At 52.6% G+C, this 16092-nt stretch overlaps 1 pseudogene; it reads left to right on the forward strand.

Annotated features, from left to right (window-relative positions):
* The window catches only part of LOC116938097 (histidine--tRNA ligase, mitochondrial-like), a 64393-nt pseudogene that overhangs the window by 21407 nt on the left and 26894 nt on the right, over positions 1-16092 (forward strand).

Raw genomic sequence — 16092 nt, forward strand, 5'->3', positions numbered from 1 at the left:
GTGGACTCACTACTGAGTGACTCTCTCTAGGAGGTGAGTGAGTAGGTGGACTCACTACTGAGTGACTCTAGGAGGTGAGTGAGTTGGTGGACTCACTACTGAGTGACTCTCTCTAGGAGGGAGCGAGTTGGTGGACTCACTACTGAGTGACTCTCTCTAGGAGGTGAGTGAGTTGGTGGACTCACTACTGAGTGACTCTCTCTATGAGGTGAGTGAGTTGGTGGACTCACTGACTGAGTGACTCTCTCTAGGAGGTGAGCGAGTTGGTGGACTCACTACTGAGTGACTCTCTCTAGGAGGGAGTGAGTTGGTGGACTCACTGGCTGAGTGACTCTAGGAGGTGAGTGAGTTGGTGGACTCACTACTGAGTGACTCTCTCTAGGAGGTGAGTGAGTTGGTGGACTCACTACTGAGTGACTCTCTCTAGGAGGTGAGTGAGTTGGTGGACTCACTACTGAGTGACTCTCTCTAGGAGGGAGCGAGTTGGTGGACTCACTACTGAGTGACTCTCTCTAGGAGGGAGCGAGTTGGTGGACTCACTACTGAGTGACTCTCTAGGAGGTGAGTGAGTTGGTGGACTCACTACTGAGTGACTCTCTCTAGGAGGGAGCGAGTTGGTGGACTCACTACTGAGTGACTCTCTCTAGGAGGGAGTGAGTTGGTGGACTCACTACTGAGTGACTCTCTCTAGGAGGGAGCGAGTTGGTGGACTCACTACTGAGTGACTCTCTCTAGGAGGGAGCGAGTTGGTGGACTCACTACTGAGTGACTCTCTCTAGGAGGGAGGGAGTTGGTGGACTCACTAGCTGAGTGACTCTCTGAGTTGGTGGACTCACTGAGTGACTCTCTCTAGGAGGGAGCGAGTTGGTGGACTCACTACTGAGTGACTCTCTCTAGGAGGGAGCGAGTTGGTGGACTCACTGACTGAGTGACTCTCTCTAGGAGGTGAGCGAGTTGGTGGACTCACTAGCTGAGTGACTCTCTGAGTTGGTGGACTCACTACTGAGTGACTCTCTCTAGGAGGGAGCGAGTTGGTGGACTCACTACTGAGTGACTCTCTCTAGGAGGGAGCGAGTTGGTGGACTCACTACTGAGTGACTCTCTCTAGGAGGTGAGTGAGTTGGTGGACTCACTACTGAGTGACTCTCTCTAGGAGGTGAGTGAGTTGGTGGACTCACTACTGAGTGACTCTCTCTAGGAAGGAGCGAGTTGGTGGACTCACTGGCTGAGTGACTCTCTCTAGGAGGGAGCGAGTTGGTGGACTCACTACTGAGTGACTCTCTCTAGGAGGGAGCGAGTTGGTGGACTCACTACTGAGTGACTCTCTCTAGGAGGGAGCGAGTTGGTGGACTCACTACTGAGTGACTCTATCTAGGAGGGAGCGAGTTGGTGGACTCACTACTGAGTGACTCTCTCTAGGAGGGAGCGAGTTGGTGGACTCACTGACTGAGTGACTCTCTCTAGGAGGGATCGAGTTGGTGGACTCACTACTGAGTGACTCTCTCTAGGAGGGAGCGAGTTGGTGGACTCACTGACTGAGTGACTCTCTCTAGGAGGGATCGAGTTGGTGGACTCACTACTGAGTGACTCTCTCTAGGAGGGAGCGAGTTGGTGGACTCACTGACTGAGTGACTCTCTCTAGGAGGGAGCGAGTTGGTGGACTCACTACTGAGTGACTCTCTCTAGGAGGTGAGTGAGTTGGTGGACTCACTACTGAGTGACTCTCTCTAGGAGGGAGCGAGTTGGTGGACTCACTACTGAGTGACTCTCTCTCTAGGAGGTGAGTGAGTTGGTGAACTCACTACTGAGTGACTCTCTCTAGGAGGGAGCGAGTTGGTGGACTCACTACTGAGTGACTCTCTCTAGGAGGGAGCGAGTTGGTGGACTCACTACTGAGTGACTCTCTCTAGGAGGGAGCGAGTTGGTGGACTCACTGACTGAGTGACTTTCTCTAGGAGGGAGCGAGTTGGTGGACTCACTACTGAGTGACTCTCTCTAGGAGGGAGCGAGTTGGTGGACTCACTACTGAGTGACTCTCTCTAGGAGGGAGCGAGTTGGTGGACTCACTGACTGAGTGACTCTCTCTAGGAGGGAGCGAGTTGGTGGACTCACTACTGAGTGACTCTCTCTAGGAGGGAGCGAGTTGGTGGACTCACTACTGAGTGACTCTCTCTAGGAGGGAGCGAGTTGGTGGACTCACTACTGAGTGACTCTCTCTAGGAGGGAGCGAGTTGGTGGACTCACTACTGAGTGACTCTCTCTAGGAGGGAGCGAGTTGGTGGACTCATTACTGAGTGACTCTCTCTAGGAGGGAGCAAGTTGGTGGACTCACTACTGAGTGACTCTCTCTAGGAGGGAGCGAGTTGGTGGACTCACTACTGAGTGACTCTCTCTAGGAGGGAGCGAGTTGGTGGACTCACTACTGAGTGACTCTCTCTAGGAGGGAGCGAGTTGGTGGACTAACTACTGAGTGACTCTCTCTAGGAGGGAGCGAGTTGGTGGACTCACTACTGAGTGACTCTCTCTAGGAGGTGAGCGAGTTGGTGGACTCACTACTGAGTGACTCTCTCTAGGAGGGAGCGAGTTGGTGGACTCACTACTGAGTGACTCTCTCTAGGAGGGAGCGAGTTGGTGGACTCACTACTGAGTGACTCTCTCTAGGAGGGAGCGAGTTGGTGGACTCACTACTGAGTGACTCTCTCTAGGAGGGAGCGAGTTGGTGGACTCACTACTGAGTGACTCTCTCTAGGATGGAGCGAGTTGGTGGACTCACTACTGAGTGACTCTCTCTAGGAGGGAGCGAGTTGGTGGACTCACTACTGAGTGACTCTCTCTAGGAGGGAGCGAGTTGGTGGACTCACTGGCTGAATGACTCTCTCTAGGACGTGAGTGAGTTGGTGGACTCACTACTGAGTGACTCTCTCTAGGAGGGAGCGAGTTGGTGGACTCACTACTGAGTGACTCTCTCTAGGAGGGAGCGAGTTGGTGGACTCACTACTGAGTGACTCTCTCTAGGAGGGAGCGAGTTGGTGGACTCACTACTGAGTGACTCTCTCTAGGAGGGAGCGAGTTGGTGGACTCACTGGCTGAATGACTCTCTCTAGGACGTGAGTGAGTTGGTGGACTCACTACTGAGTGACTCTCTCTAGGAGGGAGCGAGTTGGTGGACTCACTACTGAGTGACTCTCTCTAGGAGGGAGCGAGTTGGTGGACTCACTACTGAGTGACTCTCTCTAGGAGGGAGCGAGTTGGTGGACTCACTACTGAGTGACTCTCTCTAGGAGGGAGCGAGTTGGTGGACTCACTACTGAGTGACTCTCTCTAGGAGGGAGCGAGTTGGTGGACTCACTACTGAGTGACTCTCTCTAGGAGGGAGCGAGTTGGTGGACTCACTACTGAGTGACTCTCTCTAGGAGGGAGCGAGTTGGTGGACTCACTGGCTGAATGACTCTCTCTAGGACGTGAGTGAGTTGGTGGACTCACTACTGAGTGACTCTCTCTAGGAGGGAGCGAGTTGGTGGACTCACTACTGAGTGACTCTCTCTAGGAGGGAGCGAGTTGGTGGACTCACTACTGAGTGACTCTCTCTAGGAGGGAGCAAGTTGGTGGACTCACTACTGAGTGACTCTCTCTAGGAGGGAGCGAGTTGGTGGACTCACTGGCTGAATGACTCTCTCTAGGACGTGAGTGAGTTGGTGGACTCACTACTGAGTGACTCTCTCTAGGAGGGAGCGAGTTGGTGGACTCACTGACTGAGTGACTCTCTCTAGGAGCGAGCGAGTTGGTGGACTCACTACTGAGTGACTCTCTCTAGGAGGGAGCGAGTTGGTGGACTCACTACTGAGTGACTCTGTCTAGGAGGGAGCGAGTTGGTGGACTCACTACTGAGTGACTCTCTCTAGGAGGGAGCGAGTTGGTGGACTCACTACTGAGTGACTCTAGGAGGGAGCGAGTTGGTGGACTCACTACTGAGTGACTCTCTCTAGGAGGGAGCGAGTTGGTGGACTCACTACTGAGTGACTCTGCACTCTGCTCTATGCCCGGTGCTGATTTGGCCCTCCGTGATCTTCAGCTGCTCATGAGCTACCTCAGACTTATGGGGGTGGCTCACAAGGTAAGGGTTAAACCTCCACCACAACTCCACCTCAACTCCACCTCAACTCCACCACAACTCCACCACCTCAATACCTCCACCACAACTCCACCACAACTCCACCTCAATTTCACCTCAACTCCCACCACAACTCCACCACCTCAACTCCACCTGAACTCCACCTCCACAACTCCACCTCCACAACTCCACCACCTCAACTCCACCACAACTCCACCACAACTCCACCACAACTCCACCACCTCAACTCCACCTCCACAACTCCACCACCTCAACTCCACCACAACTCCACCACAACTCCACCTCAACTCCACCACAACTCCACCTCAACTCTACCACCTCAATACCTCCACCACAACTCCACCACAACTCCACCTCAACTCCACCACAACTCCACCACAACTCCACCTCAACTCCACCTCAACTCCACCACAACTCCACCACAACTCCACCTCCACAACTCCACCACCTCAACTCCACCTGAACTCCACCTCCACAACTCCACCACAACACCACCACAACTCCACCTCCACAACTCCACCTCAACTCCACCACCACTCCACCACCACTCCACCTCAACTCCACCACCTCAAATCCACCTGAACTCCACCTCCACAACTCCACCACAACTCCACCTCAACTCCACCACCACTCCACCTCAACTCCACCACCTCAACTCCACCTCAACTCCACCACCTCAACTCCACCTCAACTCCACCTCCTCAACTCCACCTCAACTCCACCTCCACCTCAACTCCACCTCAACTCCACCTCAACTCCACCTCAACTCCACCACAACTCCACCACCTCAACTCCACCTCAACTCCACCTCAACTCCACCACAACTCCACCACCTCAACTCCACCTCAACTCCACCACAACTCCACCTCCACCTCCACCTCAACTCCACCTCAACTCCACCTCCACAACTCCACCACCTCAACTCCACCTGAACTCCACCTCCACAACTCCACCTCAACACCACCTCAACTCCACCTCAACTCCACCTCAACTCCACCTCCACAACTCCACCACCTCAACTCCACCTGAACTCCACCTCCACAACTCCACCACAACACCACCTCAACTCCACCACAACTCCACCACAACTCCTCCACCTCAACTCCACCTCAACTCCACCACCTCAACTCCACCTCAACTCCACCACCTCAACTCCACCTCAACTCTACCACCTCAACTCCACCACAACTCCACCACAACTCCACCTCAACTCCACCTCAACTCCACCTCAACTCCACCACAACTCCACCTCCACCTCAACTCCACCACAACTCCACCACAACTCCACCACAACTCCACCTCCACCTCAACTCCACCTCCACAACTCCACCACCTCAACTCCACCTGAACTCCACCTCCACAACTCCACCACAACACCACCACAACTCCACCTCCACAACTCCACCTCAACTCCACCACCTCAACTACACCTGAACTCCACCTCCACAACTCCACCACAACTCCACCTCAACTCCACCACCACTCCACCTCAACTCCACCACCTCAACTCCACCTCAACTCCACCTCCTCAACTCCACCTCAACTCCACCTCCACCTCAACTCCACCTCAACTCCACCTCAACTCCACCTCAACTCCACCACCTCAACTCCACCTCAACTCCACCTCAACTCCACCACAACTCCACCACCTCAACTCCACCTCAACTCCACCACAACTCCACCTCCACCTCAACTCCACCTCAACTCCACCACAACTCCACCACAACTCCTCCACCACTCCACCTCAACTCCACCACCTCAACTCCACCTGAACTCCACCTCCACAACTCCACCACAACTCCACCTCAACTCCACCACAACTCCACCACCTGAACTCCACCTCCACAACTCCACCACAACTCCACCACCTCAACTCCACCTGAAACTCCACCTCAACTCCTCCACCTCAACTCCACCTCCACAACTCCACCTCAACTCCACCACAACTCCACCACAACTCCACCAAAACTCCACCTCCACCTCAACTCCACCTCAACTCCACCACAACTCCACCACAACTCCTCCACCTCAACTCCACCTCAACTCCACCACCTCAACTCCACCTCAACTCCACCACCTCAACTCCACCTCAACTCTACCACCTCAACTCCACCACCTCAACTCCACCTCAACTCTACCTCAACTCCACCACCTCAACTCCACCACCTCAACTCCACCTCAACTCCACCACCTCAACTCCACCACAACTCCACCACAACTCCACCACAACTCCACCTCAACTCTACCTCAACTCCACCACCTCAACTCCACCACCTCAACTCCACCACAACTCCTCCACCTCAACTCCACCTCCACCTGTTGTTGTTGTTTTGTTGCTGTTGTGCTGTTGTTGTTGTTGTTTGTGTGTTGTGTAGGTGTTGTTGTTGTTGTGTAGGTGTTGTTTGTGTGTTGTCTGTGTGTTGTTGTTGTGTGTTGTTGTTGTGTTGTTGTGTAGGTGTTGTTGTGTGTTGTTGTTGTTGTGTGTGTTGTTGTTGTGTAGGTGTTGTTGTTGTGTTGTTGTGTAGGTGTTGTTGTGTGTGTTGTTGTTGTGTGTGTTGTTGTTGTTGTGTAGGTGTTGTTGTTGTGTGTTGTTGTTGTGTTGTTGTGTGTGTTGTTGTGTAGGTGTTGTTGTTGTGTTGTTGTTGTGTGTGTTGTTGTTGTGTGTGTTGTTGTTGTGTGTTGTTGTTGTGTTGTTGTTGTGTGTGTTGTTGTTGTGTAGGTGTTGTTGTATTGTTGTGTGTGTTGTTGTTGTTGTGTGTGTTGTTGTTGTTGTTGTGTGTTGTTGTTGTGTTGTTGTGTAGGTGTTGTTGTATTGTTGTGTGTGTTGTTGTTGTTGTTGTGTAGGTGTTGTTGTTGTGTTGTTGTTGTGTGTGTTGTTGTTGTGTAGGTGTTGTTGTATTGTTGTGGGTGTTGTTGTTGTTGTGTAGGTGTTGTTGTTGTGTTGTTGTTGTGTGTGTTGTTGTTGTTGTGTAGGTGTTGTTGTTGTGTGTGTTGTTGTATTGTTGTTGTTGTGTGTGTTGTTGTTGTTGTTGTTGTGTGTGTTGTTGTGTGTGTGTTTGTGTGTTATTGTGTGTGTGTGTTGGTGTGTAGGTGTTTATGTGTTGTTGTTGTTGTGTAGGTGTTGTTGTTGTGTGTGTTGTTGTTGTGTAGGTGTTGTTGTATTGTTGTGTTGTTGTGTGTGTTGTTGTGTAGGTGTTGTTGTTGTGTGTTGTTGTCGTGTTGTTGTTGTTGTTGTTGTGTGTTGTTGTTGTGTTGTTGTATGTGTTGTTGTTGTGTAGGTGTTGTTGTTGTGTGTTGTTGTTGTGTTGTTGTTGTTGTGTGTTGTTGTTGTGTTGTTGTTGTGTTGTTGTTGTGTGTGTAGGTGTTGTTGTTGTGTGTTGTTGTTGTGTTGTTGTTGTTGTTGTGTGGTGTTGTTGTTGTGTTGTTGTTGTGTTGTTGTTGTTGTGTAGGTGTTGTTGTATTGTTGTTGTGTTGTTGTTGTGTAGGTGTTGTTGGATCTGAGTCTTGCGCGAGGTCTCAACTACTACACAGGCCTCATCTACGAGGCAACTCTACTCAACACACCTAGCGGTGACTACCACAACAACTACCACAACTACCACAACTACCACTACCACAACAACTACCACAACTACCACAACTACCACCACAACTACCACAACTACCACAACTACTCAACACACCTAGCGGTGACTACCACAACTACTACCACCACTACCACAACTACCACAACTACCACCACAACTACCACCACAACTACCACAACTACCACAACTACTCAACACACCTAGCGGTGACTACCACAACTACTACCACAGCTACCACAACTACCACAACTACCACCACAACTACCACCACAACTACCACAACTACCACAACTACTCAACACACCTAGCGGTGACTACCACAACTACTACCACAGCTACCACAACTACCACAACTACCACCACAACTACCACCACAACTACCACAACTACCACAACTACTCAACACACCTAGCGGTGACTACCACAACTACTACCACAACCACCACCACAACTACCACAACTACTACAACTACCACCACAACTACCACAACTACCACCACAACTACCACCACTACCACCACTACCACAACTACCACCACAACTACCACCACAACTACCACCACAACTACCACCACTACCACAACTACTACCACCACAACTACCACCACAACTACCACCACAACTACCACCACTACCACAACTACTACCAGCACAACTACCACAACTACCACCACAACTACCACCACAACTACCACCACTACCACAACTACTACCACCACAACTACCACCACAACTACCACCACAACTACCACCACTACCACCACAACTACCACCACAACTACCACCACAACTACCACCACAACTACCACCACTACCACAACTACTACCAGCACAACTACCACAACTACCACCACAACTACCACAACTACCACCACAACTACCACCACTACCACAACTACCACCACAACAACTACCACAACTACTACCACAACTACTACCACAACTACCACAACAACTACCACCACTACCACAACTACCACCACAACAACTACCACAACTACTACCAGCACAACTACCACAACTACCACCACAACTACCACAACTACCACCACAACTACCACCACTACCACAACTACTACCAGCACAACTACCACAACTACCACCACAACCACCACAACTACCACCACAACCACCACAACTACCACCACAACTACCACAACTACCACCACAACTACCACCACAACTACCACCACAACTACCACAACTACCAGCACAACTACCACAACTACCACAACTACCACCACAACTACCACAACTACCACCACAACTACCACCACAACTACCACCACAACTACCACAACTACCAGCACAACTACCACAACTACCACCACAACTACCACAACTACCAGCACAACTACCACAACTACCACCACTACCACCACAACTACCACCACTACCACAACTACTACCAGCACAACTACCACAACTACCACCACAACTACCACCACAAATGTAATGTGATGATGTCACTTTGTTTAACAGGGTGCATGCTGGGTAGTGTGGCTGCGGGTGGACGGTATGACCACCTGGTGGTGGTGATGATGTCAGACTGGTGATGTGATGACGTCACACTGGTGATGATGGTGATGATTGTGATGATGTCACACTGGTGTTATGACGTTGTTTAACAGGGTGCATGCTGGGTAGTGTGACTGCGGGTGGACGGTATGACTACCTGGTGATGATGGTGATGATGTCACACTGGTGATGATGGTGACGTCACACTGGTGATGTGATGACGTCACACTAGTGATGTGATGATGTGACGTTGTTTAACAGGGTGCATGCTGGGTAGTGTGGCTGCGGGTGGACGGTATGACTACCTGGTGATGATGGTGATGATGTCACACTGGTGATGTGATGACGTCACACTGGTGATGTGACGTTGTTTAACAGGGTGCATGCTGGGTAGTGTGGCTGCGGGTGGACGGTATGACGATCTGGTGGTGGTGATGATGATGTCACACTGGTTTAGTGATGACGTCACACTGGTGATGTGATGATGTCACGTTGTTTAACAGGGTGCATGCTGGGTAGTGTGGCTGCGGGTGGACGGTATGACGACCTGGTGGTGGTGATGATGTCACACTGATGATGTGATGATGGTGATGATGATGATGGTGATGATGGTGATGACGTCACACTGGTGATGGTGACGTTGTTTAACAGGGTGCATGCTGGGTAGTGTGGCTGCGGGTGGACGGTATGACGACCTGGTGATGATGGTGATGATGTCACACTGGTTTAGTGATGACGTCACACTGGTGATGTGATGATGTGACGTTGTTTAACAGGGTGCATGCTGGGTAGTCTGGCTGCGGGTGGACGGTATGACGACCTGGTGGGGGTGATGATGTCACACTGGTGATGTGATGATGGTGATGATGATGGTGATGATGGTGATGATGTCACACTGGTGATGTGATGACGTCACACTGGTGATGTGACGTTGTTTAACAGGGTGCATGCTGGGTAGTGTGGCTGCGGGTGGACGCTATGACCACCTGGTGGTGGTGATGGTGATGACGTCACACTGGTGATGTCACGTTGTTTAACAGGGTGCATGCTGGGTAGTGTGGCTGCGGGTGGACGCTATTACCACCTGGTGGGGGTGATGATGTCACACTGGTGATGTGATGATGGTGATGATGATGGTGCTGATGATGGTGATGATGGTGATGACGTCACACTGGTGTTGTGACGTTGTTTAACAGGGTGCATGCTGGGTAGTGTGGCTGCGGGTGGACGCTATGACCACCTGGTGGTGGTGATGATGGTGATGTCACACTGGTGATGATGGTGACGTCACACTGGTGATGTGATGACGTCACACTGGTGTTGTGATGACGTCACGTTGTTTAACAGGGTGCATGCTGGGTAGTGTGGCTGCGGGTGGACGCTATGACCACCTGGTGGTGGTGATGACGTCACACTGGTGATGGTGACACTGGTGATGATGGTGATGATGATGGTGATGATGGTGATGATGGTGACGTCACACTGGTCATGGTGACGTTGTTTAACAGGGTGCATGCTGGGTAGTGTGGCTGCGGGTGGACGCTATGACCACCTGGTGGTGGTGATGTCACACTGGTGATGTGATGACGTCACACTAGTGATGTGATGACGTCACGTTCTTTAACAGGGTGCATGCTGGGTAGTGTGGCTGCGGGTGGACGCTATGACCACCTGGTGGGGTCACTTTGCCACCACTCCGTGCCGTGCGTCGGCCTCAGCCTGGGCCTGGAGAGACTTGTAGCAGCCATCGGTGCAACACAGGTGGGTGGGTGAGTGGGTGGGTGGGTGAGTGAGTGAGGGGGTGGGTGGGTGAGTGAGTGAGTGGGTGAGTGAGTGAGTGAGTGGGTGAGTGAGTGGGTGTGTGAGTGGGTGAGTGGGTGAGTGAGTGGGTGAGTGAGTGGGTGAGTGAGTGGGTGAGTGGGTGAGTGAGTGGGTGGGTGAGTGAGTGAGTGGTGAGTGAGTGAGTGGGTGGGTGGGTGAGTGAGTGGGTGGGTGGGTGGGTGAGTGAGTGAGTGAGTGGGTGAGTGGGTGAGTGAGTGGGTGGGTGGGTGAGTGAGTGGGTGTGTGAGTGGGTGAATGGGTGAGTGAGTGGGTGGGTGAGTGGGTGAGTGGGTGGGTGGGTGGGTGAGTGGGTGGGTGGGTGGGTGAGTGGGTGGGTGGGTGAGTGAGTGAGTGGGTGGGTGAGTGGGTGAGTGAGTGGGTGAGTGGGTGAGTGAGTGGGTGAGTGGTGAGTGAGTGGGTGGGTGAGTGAGTGAGTGAGTGACTGAGTGAGTGAGTGAGTGGTTGAGTGGGTGGGTGAGTGAGTGAGTGAGTGGGTGAGTGGGTGAGTGAGTGGGTGAGTAAGTGGTGAGTGAGTGGGTGAGTGAGTGAGTGACTGAGTGAGTGAGTGGGTGTGTGAGTGGGTGAGTGAGTGGGTGAGTGAGTGAGTGAGTGGGTGAGTGAGTGAGTGAGTGGCTGAGTGGGTGGGTGAGTAAGTGAGTGTGTTGGTGAGTGAGTGGCTGAGTGAGTGGTGAGTGAGTGGGTGAGTGAGTGAGTGACTGAGTGAGTGAGTGGGTGTGTGAGTGGGTGAGTGGGTGAGTGAGTGAGTGAGTGGCTGAGTGGGTGGGTGAGTGAGTGGGTGAGTGAGTGAGTGAGTGGTGAGTGAGTGGGTGAGTAAGTGACTGAGTGACTGAGTGGGTGAGTGAGTGGGTGAGTGAGTGGGTGGGTGAGTGAGTGGGTGAGTGAGTGGGTGAGTGAGTGTGTGAGTGGATGAGTGGGTGAGTGAGTGGGTGGGTGAATGAGTGAGTGGGTGAATGGGTGAGTGAGTTAGTGGGTGAGTGAGTGAGTGGTGAGTGAGTGGGTGAATGGGTGAGTGAGTTAGTGGGTGAGTGAGTGAGTGGTGAGTGTGTTGGTGAGTGAGTGACTGAGTGAGCGTGGGCCTGTGCTGCTCCACCGCCCTTGCCCCGGGTGCGCTGCGTGCCGAGGGCTACCTGGGGTCGCTTTGTCTGTGTAGGCGGCTCCACGCCCCTCCCACACGGAGGTGGTCGTGGCCTCGGCTGAGAAGGGATTCCTGGAGCACCGTGTGGAGCTACTCACTCAACTGTGGGACGCCAACATCAACGTACTCACACACATACTCACTCACCAACTCACTCACCAACACACACACTCATTCACCAACTCACTCACCCACTCACTCACCCACCCACTCACCCACCCACTCACTCACCCACTCACTCACCCACTCACTCACCAACTCACTCACCAAAACTCACACACACACACTCACTCACTTACACACTCACCTACACACTCACACACACACTCACACACTCACACACACTCACCTACACACACACATACTCACCTACACACTCACTCACCTACACTCTCACTCACTCACCAACTCACTCACTCACCAACCTACACACTCACCAACCCACTCACCTACACACTCACTCACCAACACACTCACACACTCACCTACACACTCACTCACTCACCAACCTACTCACTCACTCACCAACTCACTCACTCACCTACACACTCACTCACCTACCTACTCACCCACTCACCCACACACTCACCCAAACACTCACCTACACACTCACCCACTCACTCACCAACTCACTCACACATCCTCGGCTGAGAAGGGATTCCTGGAGCACCGTGTGGAGCTACTCACTCAACTGTGGGACGCCAACATCAACGTACTCACACACACATACACTTACACATACACACACACACACTCACACACACACCTACACACTCACACACTCACTCACTCACTCAATCACTTACACACTCACCTACACACTCACCTACACACTCACACACACACACACCTACACACTCACTCACTTACACACTCACCTACACACTCACTCACCTACACACTCACTCACTTACACACTCACACACTCACTCACTTACACACTCACCTACACACACACACTCACACTCACCAACTCACTCACTCACTCACCTACACACTCACCTACACACTCACTTACACACTCACCTACACACTCACCCACACACTCACTTACACACCTACACACACAGTCACTCACACACTCACTCACACACACACACCTACACACTCACTTACACACTCACCTACACACTCACCCACACACTCACACACTCACACTCACCTACACACTCACACACTCACACACACACTCACCTACACACACACTCACACACTCACCTACACACTCACCATCTCACTCACCAACACACTCACTCACCTACACACACACTCACTCACCAACTCACTCACCAACACACTCACCCACCCACTCACCCACACACTCACCAACACACTCACTCACCCAAACACTCACCCACTCACCACCACACACACTCATTTACTCACTCACCACTTACTCACCACTCACTCACCAACTCACTCACTCAGCCTCGGCTGAGAAGGGATTCCTGGAGCACCGTGTGGAGCTACTCACTCAACTGTGGGACGCCAACATCAACGTACTCACACTCACACACACCTACACACACTCACTCACTTACACACTCACTCACTCACCTACACACTCACACACTCACTCACTCACCAACCTACTCACTCACCAACACACTCACCTACACACTCACCCACACACTCACACACACACACACTCACCAACCCACTCACACACACACACACTCACTCACTTACACACTCACCTACACACTCACTTACACACTCACACACTCACCTACACACTCACACACTCACTCACTCACCAACCTACTCACTCACCAACACACTCACCTACACACTCACCTACACACTCACACACTCACCATCTCACTCACCTATACACACACTCACCTACACACACACACTCACTCGCCAACCTACTCATCCACTCACTCACTCACCCACCCACTCACTCACCCACTCACTCACCCACTCACTCACCAACTCACTCACTCACCAACTCACTCACACGGCCTCGGCTGAGAAGGGATTCCTGGAGCACCGTGTGGAGCTACTCACTCAACTGTGGGACGCCAACATCAACGTACTCACACACTCACACTCACTTACACATACACACACACTCACCTACACACTCACCAACTCACTCACTCACCAACACACACACTCACCTACACACTCACCCATTCACTCACCCACCCACTCACTCCCCCACCCACCCACCCACTCCCCCAGCCACCCACCCACTCACCCACTCACTCACTCACCCATTCACTCACCCACCCACCCACTCACCCACCCACCCACCCACTCACCCACCCACCCACCCACTCACTCACCCACCCACCCACCCACTCACTCACCCACCCACACACTCACTCCCCCACCCACTCCCCCACCCACTCCCCCACTCCCCCACTCCCCCACCCACCCACTCCCCCACCCACCCACCCACTGCACGACCCCCCGTTGCCCCCTGACCCCCCGTTGCCCCCTGACCCCGCGGTGACCCCCGGCAGGCGGACACGCTTTGCACGCGCGACCCGCGCCTGCTGCCCCAGCTTCGTCGCTGTGAGCAGGAGGGCGTGACACTCGTGGCCATCGTCGGGGGCCGGGAGGTGGCAGGCGGCTACCTCACCCTGCGTGACGTTGTCTCACGCACTCAGGTAGACACAGATAGACACAGACACAGGTAGACAGACACAGGTAGACAGACACAGGTAGACACAGAGACAGGTAGACACAGAGACAGGTAGACACAGGTAGACACAGGTAGACACAGTGAGACAGAGAGACACACAGGTAGACACAGGTAGACACAGTGACACTGCGTGACGTTGTCTCACGCGCTCAGGTAGACACAGATAGACACACAGGTAGACAGACACAGGTAGACACAGAGACAGAGACACAGAGACACAGAGAGACACAGGTAGACACACAGTGAGACACAGGTAGACAGGTAGACACAGTCACACTGCGTGACGTTGTCTCACGCACTCAGGTAGACACAGAGACACACAGGTAGACACAGGTAGACACAGGTAGACACAGAGACAGGTAGACACACAGGTAGGCACAGAGACACAGAGACAGGTAGACACAGGTAGACACAGAGACAGGTAGACAGACACAGCTAGACACAGTGAGACAGACACAGGTAGACACAGATAGACACAGTGAGACACAGACACAGGTAGACAGAGACACAGGTAGACAGACACAGGTAGGCACAGAGACACAGAGACAGGTAGACACAGGTAGACACAGAGACAGGTAGACAGACACAGGTAGACACAGAGACAGAGAGACACAGGTAGACAGACACAGGTAGACACAGAGACAGGTAGACACAGAGACACAGGTAGACACAGAGACACTGCGTGACGTTGTCTCACGCACTCAGGTAGACACAGATAGACACACAGAGAGACACAGACACAGGTAGACACAGGTAGACACACAGGTAGACACAGAGACAGGTAGACACAGGTAGACACAGTGAGACACAGTGAGACAGAGAGACACAGGTAGACACACAGAGACACAGAGACACACAGAGACACAGAGAGACACAGAGACACACAGTGAGACACAGGTAGACACAGACACAGGTAGACAGAGACACAGAGACACTGCGTGACGTTGTCTCACGCACTCAGGTAGACACAGAGACACAGGTAGACAGACACAGGTAGACACAGAGACAGAGAGACACAGGTAGGCACAGAGACAGAGAGACACAGAGACAGAGAGACACACAGGTAGACACAGGTAGACACAGTCACACTGCGTGACGTTGTCTCACGCGCTCAGGTAGACACAGAGACACAGGTAGACAGACACAGGTAGACACAGAGACAGAGAGACACAGGTAGGCACAGAGACAGAGAGACACAGAGACAGAGAGACACACAGGTAGA

Source organism: Petromyzon marinus, chromosome 76, assembly GCF_048934315.1.
Source record: "Petromyzon marinus isolate PM22_M1 ecotype Great Lakes invasive population chromosome 76, UKy_Petmar_22M1.pri1.0, whole genome shotgun sequence".
NCBI lineage: Eukaryota > Metazoa > Chordata > Hyperoartia > Petromyzontiformes > Petromyzontidae > Petromyzon > Petromyzon marinus.